We start from the raw sequence: 19,725 nt of genomic DNA, 5'->3' as shown, positions 1-19,725 counted from the left end.
GGTTGAGTCAGCTTGAGCACAAAGATCCCTGGTTCCACAGGCAACTTGAGTGCAGCGCATTTTGACAGGCCATCTGCAATGTCGTTCTGAGCTCTCGGAACATGTTCCATCTGCAGGCCGTCAAAATGCTCTTCTAGCTTTCTCACTTCATCAATATAAGCTTCCATCAACGGACTCTGATAATCCTTGTTTACTTGACGGACGACAAGCTGCGAGTCACCTCTGACAATGAGTTTCTTGATCACAAGCTCTGCTGCGATCCTGAGTCCGGCAAGCAATCCTTCATACTCTGCAGTATTGTTCGTTGCTTGCTCCTTGGGAAAGTGCATCTGGACCACATACTTGAGGTGCTCTCCGGTGGGTGTGACGAGTAACACACCCGCACCGGCGCCTTGCAGCGAGAAGGCACCGTCAAAGTACATGATCCATTCTTTGCTTGCCTCCTTGACGGGGATGCTCGTCTCCGGAGTTTCTTCATCAGGTGTTGGCGTCCATTCTGCTATGAATTCTGCCAATGTCCGGCTCTGGATAGTTGAGGTACTCTCAAACTTAAGGCCAAAGCTTGACAATTCCAGTGCCCACTCGACAATCCTGCCCGTTGCCTCTGGATTCTGCAATATCCTCTTCAACGGAAAGCGAGTGATGACTGTGATCTCATGTGCTTGAAAGTAATGGCGCAGCTTCCTCGAGGCCATGAGAAGGCCGAAAAGCAACTTCTGCACTCCAGAGTATCTTGATCTAGCCCCCTGCAGAAGGGAACTGACAAAATAAACTGGGCGCTGCACCATCTTCTTTTGTTTATCCTCCTGTGGCTGAGCTGATTCATCCTTGTCGGGACCAGAGCTTGTCAGAGAAGCCCCCTGCTTGTCGTTGGATGCGCTTGCCGCGGCCACTGGCTCATCGTCCGCCTCCCTCTCCGCCACTAACGCAGCACTAACCACTTGATTGGTTGCTGCTAGATACAGCAACAACTTTTCTTGTGGCTTAGGTGCGACAAGTGTAGGAGTGGTGGACAGGTACCTCTTCAAATCCTGGAGCGCGGCCTCCGCTTCCGGAGTCCATTTCATTGGACCTGCCTTTTTCAAGATTTTGAAAAACGGCAGGGCGCGCTCCGTGGACTTAGAGATGAACCTACTGAGAGCAGCTACACAGCCGGCAAGCCTCCGCACATCCTTGACGCGCTTCGGTGCTTCGATCTGCTCAATGGCCTTGATCTTGTCGGGGTTGGCTTCAATCCCCCTCTGGGACACAAAGAACCCGAGAAGCTTGCCGGAAGGAACTCCAAACACGCACTTCTTGGGGTTCAACTTGAGATTGATCTTGCGCAGATTTGCAAAAGTCTCGTCCAAATCTTGGATCAAAGTAGCCCTGTCTTTGCTTTTGACCACTATGTCATCCATGTAAGCTTCTACATTTCTGTGCAGCTGTGGCTCAAAAGCATGACTGACCACTCTTGCAAACGTCGAACCAGCATTCTTTAGTCCGAAAGGCATTCACACAAAGCAGTACGTGCCACATGGAGTAATGAATGCGGTTTTCTCTTCATCCTCTTCTGCCATGAAGATCTGATGATATCCTGAGTATGCATCAAGGAATGAAAGCAGATCACATCCTGCCGTGGAGTCGACAATCTGGTCAATGCGCGGCAAGGGAAATGGATCTTTGGGACAAGCTTTATTAACATCAGTGAAGTCAATACAAAGCCTCCACTTCCCGTTCGCCTTGCGCACGACTACTGGATTGGCCAACCACGTTGGATGGAGTACTCCTCGGACAAGGCCTGCTGCTTCCAACTTCTTGATCTCTTCTGCAATGAACTCTTAGCGTTCCACTGCTTGCTTCCTAACTCTTTGCTTGACGGGCCGCGCGTGAGGACAGACGGCAAGGTGGTGCTCAATTACTTTCCTGGGAACACTGGGGATGTCAGACGGTTGCCATGCAAACACGTCGACATTCGCCCGCAGGAAAGCAACGAGCGCGCTTTCCTATTTAGGATCAAGCGTGGCACTGATGGTGAAGGTACCACCAGTGCCGTCCTCCTTGGCGGCCACTTTCCTGGTCTCTGGTGATGTTGTCTTCGCCTTCTTGCACTTGCCGGTGGAGCTCGATGGTGCGTCCTCGACGGTAGCGTAGCACTCCGAAGAGGTGTGCTTGCCGGAGTGGGCATCAGAGCTACTCTTGCCGGACTTGGTCTTCTTCTTCCCCCCGGGAGCTTCAGCGGCAAGTGGTTTGCGTTCTGCTGCGGCTGCTGCTTCCCGGTAGATCTTGTCGGTACAGATAAGTGCATCTTTCTTGTCGCCGGGGACAGAAATGACACTTATCGAACCGGGCATCTTGAGCACATTGTAGGCGTAGTGAGAGGCTGCCATGAACTTGGCAAGCGCTGGACGGCCAAGTATCCCATTGTAGGGCAATGGGAAATCAGCGACGTCAAATGTGACTCTCTCTGTCCTGAAATTCAGCTCACTGCCAAATGTGACTGGCAGTGTGATCTTCCCCTTCGGCTTGCTCCTTCCCGGGTTAATTCCTTGAAAGGTACCAGTCTCTTCGAGCTCGCTGTCAGGGATCTGGAGCTTCTTGAGCACCGCGGAGGAAATCAGATTTAGGCTGGCCCCGCCATCAACCAACATCTTTGTGACCTTGAGGTTGCGGATGGTTGGCGAAACCAACATCGGCAAGCACCCGACCGCAGTGATGCGATCAGGGTGATCCTCAACATCAAAGATGATGGGTGTGCCGGACCACTTCAGGGGCTTGCGTGATTCAGCTGATGGTTCTGCTGCATTTACTTCCTGCACCCACTGTTTGAGTTGGCGGTGCGAGGTGTGCAGAGAAGCACCGCCGTCAATGCACAAAACCTCTGTTGCCTTCTGAAACTCCTGCTCGTCGGTCTCATCCTCCTCCATCTCATCGTCTTCATCTTCGTCTTCGTCCTTGTCGCGGCCACGGGGAGGCATGTCTCCTTGTCGCTGCTTTGCCTTGCCGCGGCGCCCTCCCCGGGCGGGACGCTTCTTGCCGGATCCTCCGCCACCCTCCTGGGCCTTCTCCTTGTCGCGGCGCTTGTATTCAGCTTTCTGTAGCTCAACAAGATGCTCAACCTTCTTGCAGGTCTGGAGATCGTGGCCCTTGGTGCGGTGGATCTTGCAATACTGCTTGCCGGAGCCGTCCTGCTTGTCGGCGGCCACCATAGCCTCGCCAGAGTTACCAGCTTTGGCCTTCTCGGCGCCGCCTCCGTTGCCGGACTGCTCGACAGCTAGCACATCCTTAGCCTTCCTCTTTCTGTTATTCCGCCTCCGGTTCTTCTTTGCCGGAGGGGCGTCCTCACTGTCAGATCCTTCTGCTCCTACATTCTCTCCGGGGAGTTTCCTCCCCTCTTCAGCCCATGCACACTTGTCGGCCAGAGCATATAGCTCGCTGACATCTCTGATCTTGCACATCGCCATCTCCTCCCTCATCCTGCGGTTACGCACATTCTGATGAAACGCGCTGATAACCGCGGCGGGGTGGACGTCTGGGATGTTGCGCTGCACCTGGCTGAATCTCTGTATGTACTTGCGCAGGGGTTCTCCTTCTTTCTGGGCGAGTAGATGAAGGTCGCTCTCCTGGCCATGGGGCTTGTAGCCGCCTGTGAAGGCGCCGACAAACTGATGGCACAGGTCCGCCGACGAAGAGATGGAGTTGTCCGTCAAGTGCATGAGCCAAGATCTGACGTTGGGCTTGAGCACCAGCGGGAAGTAGTTGGCGAGGATCTTCTCGTCGCGCCCCCCGGCAGCCTGCACCGCTATGGTGTAGACGCTGAGGAACTCTGACGGATGTATCCTGCCATCATACTTCTCAGGTACGTCTGGCTTGAAGTTCTTGGTACTGGGACACTGGACCTGCCGCAGCTCACGAGTGAACGCAGGGCAACCTGCCGCGTACGGCAAGTCGCCTGGTTCCCCTGGCGCATGCATATCAACAGTGGGCCCAGCACGCTGGTCAGACTGACGTCGCGCTTCTCTTCGACGCTTGATACGAGTACGAGCGTCGTCTTGTCTTCGTTCTTGGAGAACTTGGCGTTGATTGCGGCGAGCTCGCGGGTCCGACGACGCAGTGGAGTCGGTGTCGAGGTTGGCCCGGTGAGTCGGCGATCTTGGCCTTCAGGGCGGGGAATGCATGGTAGTGGCACCCCCAGCGGTCTTCTCGGCGTCGGCTTGCGCTCGGGCGTCTTGCCGGGGCTTCGATGTACTCGGTTGCTGGGGCTTGTCGCCGTTGGCGAAGCCGATGAGGCTCTGAATTGTGGCCCTCCAGTCGTCAATCTTGTCCGGCGCTGGAGGGTAGTCTAGTAGCAGTTGGGCTCGTGCCAACGCTTCCTCTGAAGTCTTCGGCGGTGGGGGCAAACGGCGCGAGGAGCGGGATATGCTCGAACTTCTAACAACGTTAGAAGGAGCAGCATCCCGTCCAGGCGACCGTGCTGCGCTTGTGCCGACGTGTTGACGTGCACGTTGGCCTTGAGCGTCCCGTGATCCGCCGGCCTGGCCTTGTTCCAACGCGAGCACGGTGCCAGGGGCACCATGGCGTTGTTGATCCCGCACCTCCTGAGAGGGGTGCGGCGCGTGTACGGACGCCGAAGCTTGAGGGGTCTTGTCCTTGGACCTGGTGATGGTGTGAGTCCTCCCGTCGACACCCGTTCCTCCGTCGGCGTCTACCCCACCGCCCGTTTGCTCCGGCGGCAGGATCGACGTGGACGGAGCGGCCACCTCCGAAGCTTTCTTCTTCGGTGGCATGTCGATGAAGATGTTGGTGTAGCGCGCGTGAAGACCGTATCAGGTTCGCACAACCTCGACGCCCCCTACCTGGCGCGCCAAAGATGTCGTGGGAAACGAACACCTATGGGGCAGGGCCCCTTTTCGGTCCGGCAGGGAGCGGAGGGCACACAAAGAGCAGATCGAAGCCAAACACGCGAGGGATTTTACCCAGCTTCGGAGCTCTCCGGAGAGATAAAACTCCTACTGCTGCTTTGTGTTTTTATTTGTTCTTGCTTGAAAGCGTGAGTGTGCTGTGGTTTTGAATGAGTCGAACCCCCTCTACGTGCGCATGGGCCTCCTTTTTATAGTCTAAAGGGGTCACCGACAGGTGGCAACATAGAGAGAGGGGTAAAAAAGTAAAAACGGGGGTTGGTACAACCGCTATCAACAGTGCCCCCCTACCTAACTCTGACGGCAGGGGACAAGGGCATTTAATGCCCGTCCGGTCGCCCAAACAGTGCAGGAAACGACCGTTAGGGGCGCCACCGATCGCCACGATGGCCTCCCAGTCACCTTCACTTGCCACCTCGCACCGCTTGGCTGCGCAGCTACCCGCCACGTGCACCAGGAACGATCCTGCGGCGACACGTCGTCGGATGCGCTGGAGTGTGGGTGCAGAGTGGTGGCTTCGCCGCGGCAAGCGCCTTGCCGTGGTCGCTGTTTTGTCGCACCCGCGAGCTTGTCGCTCGCCGGGTCTTGCCGGGATGCGCGGCGCGTCACGGCAAGTCTCTTGGAAATGCCTTGGTTGGCCTTCCCGGCAAGCTCCTCTTGCTGGGGTCTTGTCCTTCCCGGCAAGCTTCTCTTGCCGGGATCTTGTCTTCTCAGTCAAACACTTTGTTCTTGAATGGCATAGATAGGAAATGACGGAGGATCTTGGCGGACGCCCGGCAAGGCTTGCCGCGGGGACGCTGCGACTACCCGTGCACAAGTTCGGGGTACTAAGGTACCCCTACTTTAGTACACCGACAATGACCCTGGCCTCGTGCTTCTCACGAAGAGCCTGTTCGGCGCAGCCTTATTATCGGCTTCGTCCACGGCCTTCTTTAGTGCCTCAATTTCGGCACTTGCCTCTAGAGCATACAATACAAATATTTTCATCAGGCACAACTTCTAATTCATGCTCTACTTAGCAAAAGGTTTTCAACATACCTTGCCTATCCTCCAACTGCTTCTTCACGCGGCCAAGTTCCTCTTCGGCCCGTTCCAGACGCTGCTTTAGTCCGGATACTTCTGCACTATGAGCGGCGGTCTTCTCTGCCGACGACTATTTTCAAACAAAGGGATACACGTCATTAACTGAATTTTGATCCCCTGTCCGGCCTTCTTCCGCCGGACAGTGCATTAGGGGCTACTACTCATATTATGAAAATCTCCCAAAGGTTCCTTAAAAACATACCTCAAAGCCCTTTACAAGACTAAGGCAGGATTCATTCAGTCCGCTCTCAGCGGACTGAATCTTTTCAATCACCGCACCCATGAGGGCACTATGTTCATCGACGATAGAAGCGCTCCTTAGCATTGTCGATAGGTCGCCTAGTAGCTGTGCTTGGACAGAGGATGCTGGCGGAGTAGGCAAGCCTCCTCCCTTCAAAGGTGGCTGCTCACCCGATCCCGAAGCTTTAAAGGTCTCTAGGACCGTGTCCGGCTGTGGTCCGAACCTAAGATCGCCCCCGCCATCGACACGCATGGGAACCGCTGCTCCCGTGTGTCCGGCCCTAGGGATATGCCCCCCTGGTCTAGGTCCTGCTGAGACGACACCTCGGTGTCGCGCCTAGGCTTCGGGGAAGGGGCCTCTGGAGGCGTCTCGCTCCCCAGGGCATCTGAGCTCAGCGAATCCTCCGATGAGGACTGTCCGGCGCGGGACCTCGCCGGGCTGTACAAAATATGGCGATAGTTAAAACTATTACATCCTAATGACCTTGGGCATGTAGGTGTGTGCGGGTTCTGTATACTTACGACTTTACCAGGGGCTGGGCCCTGGGATCCCACTCCGGGCCGCTATCAGCAGCCGTGGTGGACGCCTCGGGGAGGGAACTTTTCGCCCTCTTTGGCGATTCGGCCTCCAGGGATGAGGAGGCCGTCCTTTTCTTCCCTCCCCCTGTGGGGGACTCGTCTTCTTCCTCCTCCTCTTCATCTTCGGAGGAAGGATGGTTGCTGGAATCCTCAAATTTTGCGTCTGAAGCATCACGACGACGAAGGCCACTCCGAGTCTTCTTGATCTTCTTGGAGGCCTCTTTCTTCGGCGCCTCGTAAGGCGCTGGGACCAGCATCTTCGTCAGAAGAGGTCCGGCCGGTTCCTCCGGTAGTAGGGTCGGACAATGTATCCGCTCCACCTTTTTCGTCCATTCCTAGGATTATTGCACCTCCCTCGGGATATGCCGGCTAAAACACGGATGGACTGAGCACAGCAATGACTTACTGGACTTGCAGAGCGGCATAGTTGATACCCGCGGTCCTCGGCGGAGCCCAGCCATGGTTTGCCGGACTTGAAGAGAACCTTCCGGATGTCCTTGTGAGAGGAGCCAGAGAGCTCCCGTAGGGTCTGGTGTTCAGCCGGGTCGTATTCCCACAAATTGCAGCCTCGACGCTGGCAAGGGAGAACCAGGCGAACTAACATCACCTGGACTATGTTGACGACTTTGACGTCCTTGTCGACCATGCTCTGAACGCGCGTTTGGAGCACTGACAGCTCGTCGGATGAGGACCAGTCCAGGCCCTTCTCGGGTCAGGACGTGAGCCACAGTGGGGCTCCGGATCTGAATTCGAGAGCAGCAGCCCACTTTTTACCATGCGGTTCGGTGATATAAAACCACTGTTGCTGCCACTCCTTGACGGAATCATTTAAGGTGCCCATCGGCCATACGACCTTGGGCATCTTGATCACCATGGCACCGCCACATTCGGCGTGCTCGCCATTCACCACCTTGGGCTTCACGTTGAAGATTTTCAGCCATAAGCCGAAGTGGGGCGAAATACGGAGAAAAGCCTCACATACGACGATGAACGTCGAAATGTTAAGGAAAGAATTGGGGGACAGATCATGAAAATCAACCCTGTAATAATACATGACGCCGTGAACAAATGGGTGAAGGGGAAACCCGAGCCCATGGACGAAATGAGGAAGAGACACGACCCTCTCGTGGAGCTCCGGAGTGGGGATGATCTGTCCCGCCGGTGGAAGATGGTGGCCGATTTTCTTGGCCAAGTACCCGGCCTCTCGGAGCTTTTTGATATCCCTCTCCTGGACGGTAGAGGCCATCCATTTACCTCCTGCTCCAGATCCGAACATCTTCGGAGGTCCTCTCTTCGGTGGAGAAGGAGAGTGCTTGGGCGCTAGGGCTCGAGCAGAGGGGAATGGACTAGCGGAAGGAAAAGGCGTGGGTAAAAAGGAAGAGACCTTATCTCTTTATAGAGGCGGTAAAAGCTTTTGCGCCTCCCCACTTGCTTGGTGGAACCCGCTCGTTCCCCCACTCACCGCAATTAGCGGTGCGTTTGGGCTACCCATACCCATATTGATGAGAATCCCGTAATAAGGGGACACGATCTCTGCTTCAGCAAGACGTGCAGAGGAAACCGCCTCGCAATATGCGATGTGGCTGGTTGTGGGAAAACGGTTCAAATAATGACTCGACCATAGTGTCATGTCACGTCGTCTAAAATTGCCAGCAGATCAGATTTATGAAGTGCTATGCTCTCTACGGTGGTATGTGAATATCATCTTGCAGACCCAGACACGGTTTAAAGTGTTTGATAATTACTTGGGGTATTCGGAGATGGAACCGGCCTTGCAATGCTGAAGACAAACTACGCGCCGGACTCATCGTCATTGAAGCCTGGTTCAGGGGCTACTGAGGGAGTCCTAGATTAGGGGGTATCCGGACAGCCGGACTATATACTTTGGCCGGACTGTTGGACCGTGAAGATACAAGACTCAAGACTTTGTACCATGTCCGGATGGGACTCTCCTTTGCGTGGAAGACAAGCTTGGTGATCCGGATATTATATTTCCTTCTTTGTAACCGACTCCATGTAAACCCTAGCCTTCTCCAGTGTCTATATAAACCGAAGGGTTTAGTCCTTAGAGACAGAATCATAATCATCATAGGCTAGCTTCTAGAGTTTAGCCTCTATGATCTCGTGGTAGATCAACTCTTGTAACACCCATATCATCAATATCAATCAAGGAAGAAGTAGGGTTTTACCTCCATCGAGAGGGCCCGAACCTGGGTAAAACATTGTGTCCCTTGCCTCCTGTTACCATCAGCCTTAGACGCACAGATCGGGGCCCCCTACCCGAGATCCGCCAGTTTTGACACCGACACTCACCGCCGTGCGTGAGTAATACCATCGTAGGCTTGCTGGACGGTGATGGGTTGGATGAGATTTACCATGTAATCGAGTTAGTTTTGTTAGGGTTTGATCCCTAGTATCCACTATGTTCTAAGATTGATGTTGTTATGACTTTGCTATGCTTAATGCTTGTCACTAGGGCCCGAGTGCCATGATTTCAGATCTGAACCTATTATGTTTTCATGAACATATTTGTGTTCTTAATCCTATCTTGCAAGTTATAGTCACCTACTACGTGTTATGACCCGGCAACCCCGAAGTGACAATAAACGAGACACTTCCCGGTGATGACCGTAGTTGGAGGAGTTCATGTATTCACTAAATGCTAATGCTTTGGTCCAGTACTCTATTAAAAGGAGGCCTTAATACCCCTTAATTTCCATTAGGACCCCGCTGCCACGGGAGGGTAGGACAAAAGATGTCATGCAAGTTCTTTTTCATAAGCACGTATGACTATATTCGGAATACATGCCTACATTATATTGATGAATTGGAGCTAGTTCTGTGTCACCCTAGGTTATAATTGTTGCATGATGAATGCCATCTGACATAATTATCCATCATTGATCCATTGCATACGAGCTCGTTTCATATTGATCTTTGCTCTGTTACCACTGTTACGATTACTACAAAACTTCTACTATTACTTTTGCCACCATTGCCGTTACTTCCATACTACTTTGCTACTAAGTACTTTGCTACAGATATTAAGTCTTTCAGGTGTGGTTGAATTGACAACTCAGTTGCTAATACTTGAGAAAATTCTTTTGATCCCCTTGTGTCGAATCAACAAATTTGGGTTGAATACTCTACCCTCGAAAACTATTTTGATCCCCTATACTTGTGGGTTATCACCTGACCATATCGACGAGGCCGTGCAGCAAGAAGAAGGGTCAGCGGCGAGGAGGCTGCACAGCAAGAATAAGGGTCGGTGGCAAGGAGGCGGCGTTGCAAGAAGAAGGGTCACCGATGAGGAGGCGGTGCTGCAAGAAGAAGGGTCGCGGGCGAGGAGGCGGCGCTGCAAGAAGAAGGGTCGTCAGCGAGGAGGTTGAGCTGCCAGTAAGCAGCAGTGAAGGTTTGAACTTGGAAAGCAAGAAGGAATAGTGGAAAGGTGGCTTTTTTGTGGGAGGGAGGGGCGGGGAGATAGATATTTCTGCGGTGGCAGAAAAATTTCACTCGGTACCGCGAGAAACTAGCGCACAAGAGTGGTTCAAGCGCGGGTGGTGGACTGTAGACGATGAAGCTTCCTGCGTAAGCCAGACAAGACAGTGCTCCAAGATATTTTATATCGCATCCCACACGATTCTTGCTAGTAAACTGTTTGTGGTATACCTGATTTTTTCATTATGTTTTGAAAGACAAAATGGTGTTACAGAGGGAAAGGATGGTGTTTGAATTGCTAGAACATTTATGTACAGTGAACATGCAACTACATGAGTGTCGTGTTCAAATTTGGAATTATTATGGGTTCGTTTGGCATTTTTATGCATTAATTGAGTTTCTAGGCATTTAATGTGCATAACTAAAATTTGGACTACAAGCACATGCTCCAGTGCACCAAAGTTTGTTGAAAAATCACATGTGTGTCCTTGGGTGAATTTACAGGTCCCATGCAAGAATGGGAATGAAATTCAAACATCTGGGCATCGTGGCTCGGTTGGGAACATTGAGAAACTTGGTTTTTAAATTCCTATGAATTCAAAACTCGCCTGAAAATCATGAAACTTCGCATGGTGTCATTTCATGGCACCAACATGTTGTGGTAAAAAAATTGGCCGCATTTGGACAAGTTTTGGTATAAGCTTCTTGTAAATCGGAGCTTTTCTCAAGAAGACTTATGGTTCTCGTGGGGGGGCGTGTCACCTTTTTGTGCGAAACGACATACGCTCCCTCTCCTCCCCCTCCTTGATTTATAACAGAGGCAACATAGAACTATATAAGTGTCATGTTAAAATTTGGAATTATTCTGAGTTGGTTGGCCTTTTTTATACATTAATTGAACTTCTGGTCATTTAATGTGCATAATTCAAATTTGAACTACAAGCACATGCTCTAGTGCACCAAAGGTGGTTGAAAAATCACATGTGTGTCCTTGGGTGAATTTCTAGGTCCCGTGCAAGAAATGGGAATGAAATTCCAACATCTGGGCGTCGTGGCTCGGCCGGGAATATTGAGAAACTTGGTTTTTTTTAATTCCTGTAAATCCAAAACACGCCTGAAAATCATGAAACTTGTCATGGTGTCATGACATGGCACCAACATGCTGTGGTAATTTTTTTGGCCTAATTGGGACAAGCTTTGGTATAATCTTGTTGCAAACCGGAGCTTCTCTCAAGAAGGCTCGTGGTTCCGAGAGGGAACGTGTCACCTCCGTGTGCGAAACGACATACACTGCCTTCTCCCGCGTTGATTTTTTTACACAGGAAGCTTAGACCAAATAGGAGTTTCGTGCTAAATTTTGGAATTATTCCAGGTTCGTTCGGCCTTTTTTATACATTAATTGAATTTTTGGGCATTTATTGGGCATAATTCAAATTTGAACTACAAGCACATGCTCAAGTGCACCAAAGTTGGTTGAAAAACAAGCCTGAAAATCATGAAACTTGTCATGGTGTCATGACATGGCACCAACATGTTGTGGTAATTTTTGGGCCAAACTAGGACCAGCTTTGGTATAAGCTTCTTGCACACCGGAGCTTCTCTCAAGAAGGCCCGTGGTTCCGAGAGGGAACGTGTCACCTCTGTGTGTGAAATGACATACACTGCCTTCTCCCACCTTGATTTTTTTACACAGGTAACTTAGACCAAATAGGAGTTTCATGCTAAATTTTGGAATTATTCCAGGTTCGTTTGGCCTTTTTTATACATTAATTGATTTTCTATGCATTTAATGCACATAATTAAAATTTCAAGTACAAGTGCATGCTCTAGTGCGCAAAAGTTAGTTGGAAAATCATTTATGTGTACTTGGGAAATTTTCTAGGTCCCATGGAAGAAGTAGGAACGGAATTCAAACATCTGGGCGTCTTGGCTCAGCCGGAAACATCGAGAAACTTGATTTAAAATTCCTGTAAATCCAAAACTCGCCAGAAAATCATGAAACTTGGCATGGTGTCATGACATGGCACCAACATGTTGTGGTAAAAAATTTGTCCAATTTGCGAAGGCGCACACATTAACAATCAACAAAGTCATTTTGGAACAAGTGCTGCCACGTTACAAATCGGAAACACAAGTTTTATCAAAACGGTGGGCATTCTACTTACCATTTACGTGCCACCACGCGACCCCTTTTTTATTGGCTAGGAGGTGCCATGCGGGGTAGCTATTTGAGTACGGGAGGCGTGCGATCAGACCCCTGTGCGTGCTCATAGGGAGGAGAGCCCTTTGACCTCTATCTGCCGCCACCTCCCTCCCAACGTCTCCATTAATAGTGCCTGAGCCCTTGTTTCATGGCGTGGCTATGTCTCACTCGACTGAGATTTAAGAGAGAAAAAAGAAAATCTAAAAAGAAAGTTTCGCACGGATCTTGATGTAAGATCCGACGGACCTATATAGCATCGACTATGACTTATAGCAACACTGATAAATATAAGGACGATGACAGTGGATAATAATTGTCTTATGATACGTCCATTTTGCATCATGCTTTTATATCGATATTTATCGCATTATGGGCTGTTATTTCACGTTATTCACAATACTTATGGCTATTCTCTCTTATTTTACAAGGTTTACCATGAAGAGGGGGAATGCCGACAGCTGGAATTCTGGCTGGAAAAGGAGCAAATATTGGAGACCTATTCTATGCAACTCCAAAAGTCCTGAAACTCCACGGAATGTCTTAAAATAAATAAAGAAAAATCGTCGCCAAAGATGAAGGCCAGGGGCCCACACCCTGCTCACGAGGGTGGGGGCGCGCCCCCTCCCCCAGGGGGCGCCCGCCTACCTCGTGGGCCCCCTGGTGGCTCTCCGATGCCCATCTTCTCCTATATGAGCTCTTTCGGTGAGAAAAAAATAACAAGCAACCTTTTGGGACGAGACTCCGCCGCCACAAGGCGGAACCTTGGCGGAACCAATCTAGGGCTCCGGCAGAGCTGTTCTGCCGGGGACACTTCCCTCCGAGAGGGGGAAATCATTGTCATCATCATCACCAGCGCTCCTCTCATCGGGAGAGGGCAATCTCCATCAACATCTTCACCAGCACCATCTCATCTCCAAACCCTAGTTCATCTCTTGTATCCAATTCTTGTCTCCAAGTCCGGGATTGGTGCTAGTAGGTTGCTAGTAGTGTTGATTACTCCTTGTAGTTGATACTAGTTGGTTTATTTGGTGGAAGATCATATGTTCAGATCCTATATGCACATTATTACCCCTCTGATTATGAACATGAATATCCTTTGTGAGTAGTTACGTTTGTTCCTGAGGACAAGGGAGAAGTCTTGCTATTAGTAGTCATGTGAATTTGGTATTCGTTCGATATTTTGATAAGATGTATGTTGTCTAGCCTCTAGTGGTGTTATGTGAACATCGACTACATAACACTTCACCATTATTTGGGCCTAGAGGAAGGCATTGGGAAGTAATAAGTAGATGATGGGTTGCTAGAGTGACAGAAGCTTAAACCCTAGTTTATGTGTTGCTTCGTAAGGGGCTGATTTGGATCCATATGTTTCATGCTATGGTTAGGTTTACCTTAATACTTTTGTTGTAGTTGCGGATGCTTGCAATAGAGGTTAATCATAAGTGGTATGCTTGTCCAAGTAAGGGCAGTACCCAAGCACCGTTCCACCCACATATCAAATTATCAAAGTACCGAACGTGAATCATATGAGCGTGATGAAAACTAGCTTGACGATATTCCCATGTGTCCTCGGGAGCGCTTTTCCTATTATAAGAGTTTGTTCCGGCTTGTCCTTTGCTACAAAAAGGATTGGGCCACCTTGCTGCACCTTATTTACTTTTGTTACTTGTTGTTCGTTACAACTTACCTTATCACAAAACTATCTGTTACCACTTATTTCAGTACTTGCAGAGAATACCTTGCTGAAAACCGCTTATCATTTCCTTCTGCTCCTCGTTGGGTTTGACACTCTTACTTATCGAAAGGACTATGATAGATCCCCTAAACTTGTGGGTCATCAAGACTCTTTTCTGGCGCCGTTTCCGGGGAGTGTAGCGCCTTTGGTAAGTGGAATTTGGTAAGGAAAAATTTATATAGTGTGCTGAAATTTTCTGTCACTTGTTACTATGGAAAGTGAATCTCTAAGGGGCTTGTTCAGGGTATCTTCACCCCGTCCAGTAGAGCAAAGAGTTGCTCCTCAACCTGCTGAACCTATTGAAAATGAAACTCCTTTTGAATTTCCTTCGGGTATTATAGAAAAACTGCTGGCTAATACTTTTACAGGAGATGGAACAAAGCATCCCGACGAGCATCTACGCTATGTGGATGATATTTGTGGATTATTTAAGCTTGCAGGTATACCCGATGATGTTGTTAAGAAGAAGGCTTTCCCTTTATCTTTGGAGGCAGACGCATTGACATGGTATAGGCTATGTGATGATACGAGATCATGGAACTATAAAAGAGTGATATTGGAATTTCATCAAAAGTATTACCCTATGCATCTTGTTCATCGTGATCGCAATTTTATATATAATTTTTGGCCTCGCGAAGGAGAAAGCATCGCTCAAGCTTGGGGGAGGCTTAAATCGATGTTATATTCATGCCCCAATCATGAGCTTCCAAGAGAAATAATTATGCAAAGTTTTTATGCTCGGCTTTCTCATAATAATCAAACCATGCTTGATACTTCTTGTGCTGGCTCTTTTATGATGAAAACTATTGAATTCAGATGGAATTTATTGGATAGAATTAAACGCAACTCTGAAGATTGGGACCTCGACGAAGGTAAGGAGTCAGGTATGACACCTAAGTTTGATTGTGTTAAATCATTTATGGATACCGATATTTTCTGTAAGTTTAGCACTAAATATGGACTTGACTCTGAGATAGTAGCTTATTTCTGTGAATCTTTTGCTACTTATGTTGATCTCCCCAAGGAGAAGTGGTTTAAATATCATCCTCCCATAGAAGTAAAAGTAGCTGCACTTGTTAAAGTTGAAGAAAAGACCATCACTTATAATGATCCTATCGTTCCCACTTCTTATGTTGAGAAACCACCTTTCCCTGCTAGAGTAAAGTATCATGCTAAAGCTTCAACTGTTGTTCGTAAAAGCAATACTAGAACTTATACACCTCCTGAGCAAGTCAAAGTAGAACCTAATATTGCTATTGTTAAAGATCTCTTGTCTGATAATATTGATGGGCATGTCATTGAATTCTCTGGTGAAACTGCTAGAATTGCTAAACCCTGTGATAGAGATAAACATAGACCCGTGGTAGGCGTGCCTGTTATTTCCGTTAAAATAGGAGATCATTGTTATCATGGCTTATGTGATATGGGTTCTAGTGCTAGTGTTATACCCATTGACTTATATAAAGAAATTATGCATGATATCGCACCTGCTGAGTTAGAAGATATTGATGTTACAATTAAACTTGCCAATAGAGATACTATATCTGCAATGGGAATTGTTAGAGATGTTGAAGTCTTGTGTGGGAAAACCAAATATCCCGCTGATTTTCTTGTTCTTGGTTCTCCACAAGATAGCTTTTGTCCCATTATTTTTGGTAGACCCTTCTTGAATACTGTTAATGCTAAGATAGACTGCGAAAAGAATGTTGTTACTATTGGCTTGGATGATATGGTTCATGCGTTTAATTTCTCTAAATTTAGTAAACAACATCGTGAGGAAGAATTGCCTAGTAAGGATGAAATTATTGGTCTTGCTTCTATTGCTGTACCTCCTAGTGATCCTTTAGAACATTATTTGCTAGACCATGAAAATGAGATGTTCATGAATGAAAGAAGGGAAATAGATGAAGTATTCTTTAAACAAGAACCTATTCTGAAACACAATTTGCCTATTGAAATCCTAGGGGATCCTCCTCCACCCAAGGGTGATCCCGTGTTTGAGCTTAAACCGTTGCCTGATAATCTTAAGTATGCTTATCTTGATGAAAAGAAAATATATCATGTTATTATTAGTGCTAACCTTTCAGAGCAGGAAGAAGAAAGATTACTGAAAACTCTGAAGAAGCACCGTGCCGCTATTGGATATACTCTTGATGATCTTAAGGGCATTAGTCCCACTCTATGTCAGCATAAAATAAATTTGGAAGCGGATGCCAAACCAGTTCGTGATCCTCAACGATGTTTGAATCCTAAAATGAAAGAAGTGGTAAGAAAAGAAATACTCAAGCTTCTGGAGGCAGGTATAATTTATCCCGTTGCTGATAGTCAGTGGGTAAGTCTTGTCCATTGTGTCCCTAAGAAGGGAGGTATTACTGTTGTCCCTAATGATAAAGATGAATTGATCCCGCAAAGAATTATCACAGGTTATAGGATGGTAATTGATTTCCGCAAATTAAATAAAGCTACTAAGAAAGATCATTACCCCTTACCTTTTATTGATCAAATGCTAGAAAGATTATGCAAACATACACATTATTGCTTTCTAGATGGTTATTCTGGTTTCTCTCAAATACCTGTGTCGGCTAAAGATCAATCAAAGACTACTTTTACATGCCCTTTTGGTACTTTTGCTTATAGACGTATGCCTTTTGGTTTATGTAATAAACCTGCTACCTTTCAAAGATGCATGATGGCTATATTCTCTGATTTTTTTGAAAAGATTTGTGAGGTTTTCATGGACAACTTTTCCGTCTATGGATCCTCTTTTGATGATTTTTTGAGCAATCTTGATCGAGTTTTGCAGAGATGTGAAGAAACTAATCTTGTCTTGAATTGGGAAAAGTGCCACTTTATGGTTAATGAAGGTATTGTCTTGGGGCACAAAGTTTCTGAAAGAGGTATTGAAGTTGATAAAGCCAAGGTTGATGCTATTGAAAAGATTATATGTCCCAAGGACATCAAGGTATAAGAAGTTTCCTTGGTCACGCTGGATTTTATAGGAGGTTCACTAAGGACTTCTCAAAAATCTCTCGTCCTCTGACTAATTTATTACAAAAAGATGTACCATTTGTCTTTGATGATGATTGTGTAGAAGCATTTGAAATACTTAAGAAAGCATTAGTCTCTGCACCTATTGTTCAGCCGCCTGATTGGAATTTACCCTTTGAAATTATGTGTGATGCTAGTGATTATGCTGTAGGTGATGTTCTAGGGCAAAGAGTTGATAAGAAATTAAATATTATCCATTATGCTAGTAAGACTCTAGACAATGCTCAAAGAAATTATGCTACTACTGAAAAGGAACTCTTAGCAGTTGTGTTTGCCTGTGATAAATTCAGACCCTATATTGTTGACTCTAAAGTAACTATTCACACCGATCATGCTGCTATTAAATATCTTATGGAAAAGAAAGATGCTAAACCTAGACTTATTAGATGGTTTCTCTTGCTACAAGAATTTGATTTGCATATTGTTGATAGAAAAGGAGCTGAGAACCCCGTTGCAGACAACTTGTCTAGGCTAGAGAATGTTCTTGATGACCCACTACCTATTGATGATAGCTTTCCTGATGAGCAATTAAATGTCATAAGTACTTCTCGTAGCACTCCGTGGTATGATGATTATGCTAATTATATTGTTGCTAAATTTATACCACCTAGCTTCACATACCAACAAAAGAAAAAGTTCTTTTATGATTTAAGGAATTACTTTTGGGATGACCCACATCTTTATAAAGAAGGGGTAGACGGTGTTATTAGACGTTGTGTACCTGAGCATGAACAAGAACAGATCCTACGCAAGTGTCACTCCGAAGCTTATGGAGGACACCACGCTGGAGATAGAACTGCACATAAGGTATTGCAATCTGGTTTTTATTGGCCTACTCTCTTCAAGGATGCTCGTAAGTTTGTTTTATCTTGTGATGAATGTCAAAGAATTGGTAATATTAGTAGACGTCAAGAAATGCCTATGAATTATTCACTTGTTATTGAACCATTTGATGTTTGGGGCTTTGATTATATGGGACCTTTTCCTGCCTCTAATGGATATACACATATTTTAGTTGTTGTTGATTACGTTACTAAGTGGGTAGAAGCTATTCCAACTAGTAGTGTTGATCATAACACTTCTATTAAATGCTTAAGGAAGTTATTTTTCCGAGGTTTGGAGTCCCTAGATACTTAATGACTGATGGTGGTTCACACTTTATTCATGGTCCTTTCCGTAAGATGCTTGCTAAATACGATGTTAACCATAGGATTGCATCTCCTTATCACCCGCAGTCTAGTGGACAGGTAGAATTGAGCAATAGAGAGCTCAAGTTAATTTTGCAAAAGACTGTTAATAGGTCTAGAAAGAATTGCTCCAAGAAACTTGATGATGCGTTATGGGCCTATAGAACTGCATATAAGAATCCTATGGGTATGTCTTCATATAAAATGGTTTATGGAAAAGCTTGTCACTTACCTCTTGAACTAGAACATAAGGCATATTGGGCTATTAAAGAGCTCAACTATGATTTCAAACTTGCCGGTGAGAAGAGGTTATTTGATATTAGCTCACTTGCTGAATGGAGAACCCAAGCCTATGAAAATGCCAAGTTGTTTAAAGAAAAAGTTAAAAGATGGCATGACAAAAGGATACAAAAGCGTGAGTTCAATGTAGGTGATTATGTATTGCTATACAACTCTCGTTTAAGATTTTTTGCAGGAAAACTTCTGTCTAAATGGGAAGGTCCCTACGTTATCGAGGAGGTCTATCGTTCCGGTGCCATAAAAATCAATAACTTCGCAGGCACAAATCCAAAGGTGGTAAACGGTCAAAGGATCAAACACTATATCTCAGGTAATCCCATAAATGTTGAAACCAATATCATTGAAACCGTAACCCCGGAGGAATACATAAGAGACACTTTCCAGAATGTTCCGGACTCTGAAAAGGAATAGGTATGTGGTACGGTAAGTAAACTGACCCCAAAACAATTTTAAAGCAATATTTCTCCGTTTTGGAATATTTAGAAAAATAGAAAAATAAGTAGCAGTCTGGGGAGGACACGAGGCCTCCACAAGGGTGGAGGGCGCGCCCTACCCCCCTGGGCGCGCCGCCCTACCTCATGGGCACATCGTGTGCCCTCCGGACTCCGTTTTCTTGCACGATACGTATTTTGGTCGGTAAAAATTCATTATATATTCTCCTGAAGGTTTTGACGACCGTATCACGCAAATATCCTCTGTTTTCATTTCGAGCTATTTCCGTTGCAGATTTGAGGATTCCGGAGGCTCGATCATCCTTCTATGAGGGTGAGCCTATGCCATGGAAGGTGGACGACAAGCCCACATCATCGACAACACCTCCACCTTCTTCATCAACAACAAAGGAGACATAATCACTTGGGTATGGGCACTCCCCTTGGCAACTGCCAAGCTTGGGGGAGGTACCCCGGTATCATATCTCCATCACAACTCCTATCTTTACCGTTTTTCTTAGTTCGATCCTATTAGTAGTATCTTGATTTAGTAGAATAAAGTCATGGCATGATCTAGTTTTGA

Source organism: Triticum aestivum, chromosome 3B (genome assembly GCF_018294505.1).
Source record: "Triticum aestivum cultivar Chinese Spring chromosome 3B, IWGSC CS RefSeq v2.1, whole genome shotgun sequence".
In the NCBI taxonomy this organism is placed as follows: Eukaryota; Viridiplantae; Streptophyta; class Magnoliopsida; order Poales; family Poaceae; genus Triticum; species Triticum aestivum.
The sequence above is the reverse complement of the archived record's forward strand: the minus strand, read 5'-3'. Positions refer to the sequence as shown.